Source organism: Cyprinodon variegatus, unplaced genomic scaffold (genome assembly GCF_000732505.1).
Source record: "Cyprinodon variegatus isolate N-32 unplaced genomic scaffold, C_variegatus-1.0 Scaffold621, whole genome shotgun sequence".
NCBI classification, from domain to species: Eukaryota; Metazoa; Chordata; class Actinopteri; order Cyprinodontiformes; family Cyprinodontidae; genus Cyprinodon; species Cyprinodon variegatus.
Genome location: NW_015151074.1, coordinates 44282 through 45192, shown reverse-complemented (window position 1 = coordinate 45192; position 911 = coordinate 44282). Strand labels below are relative to the sequence as shown.

At 43.2% G+C, this 911-nt stretch overlaps 1 protein-coding gene across 3 annotated transcripts in view; it reads right to left on the bottom strand.

Moving 5' to 3' along the window:
• Positions 1–911, bottom strand: part of LOC107096388 (pro-neuregulin-1, membrane-bound isoform-like) — a 43416-nt gene that overhangs the window by 2989 nt on the left and 39516 nt on the right. The window lies entirely within an intron of this gene.

Genomic DNA, 911 nt, shown 5'->3' with positions numbered 1-911 from the left:
ATCCAAGCTGGACACTAAATAATTAACATTTAATCAAATTCACATCTAAAATACTCTCTTGATCTCATATAGTGGTCTGTCCTACAGCACAGCCTCTGACCGAAGACACAGACATTCTCATAATAATTTTGATTCCACTCCAGCAGAGGTGATTCGGCCACATATCTGGAGAAACCTTCATACGTTCAGCAGTTTGACATCAGAGACACTGAGTCATAAAAAGGTAACTGTATCCAAATGTTCTAGAATAACCCAGATTCCAAGAAATCATTTTAGATTGACCCAGATTCAACCAAAATTTTCTAGATTGACCCAGATTCCACTAAACAGATTTCATCCTCACAGGCACATTTAAAGAGTCCAGGTAGCCTCCTGGACCCATGAACATAGCAGCAGGTGATAACATCATGCCATTATCAGATCACTTCTATCATGCTAATTCCTGCATGCAGGCCCCAGCTAATCAGGGCTAAACCAACAGTGAAGGAGGAGGTTATGCAGAAACTCCAGTACTTTTTTTAATGTTCTGACTGGAACATGTTTAAATCTGCAGCAACATATGACAAGATCAATATTGATGAGTATGCCATGACTGTGTCAGCCTACATCAACAAATGTATTGAGGATGTCAGCATCACAAAGAGCATCACCACCTGGACCAACCAACCGACCCGGACAAATTAAGAGTTTCAGAAATCGCTAAAAGCACGGAAATTGGTTTTCAAGTCTGGTGATACACCCCTCTGCTATTGGCTGCTAGACTTCCTCACAGACAGACCTAAATCAGTCCGGATTGGACAGAACACCTCTGATGTCATCAGTCTAAGCCCCTCCCCTCAGGGCTCCCCCTGCTGTTCACCCTGATGACACACGACTGTGTCCCCAGGTTCACCACCGATCACATGGTGAAG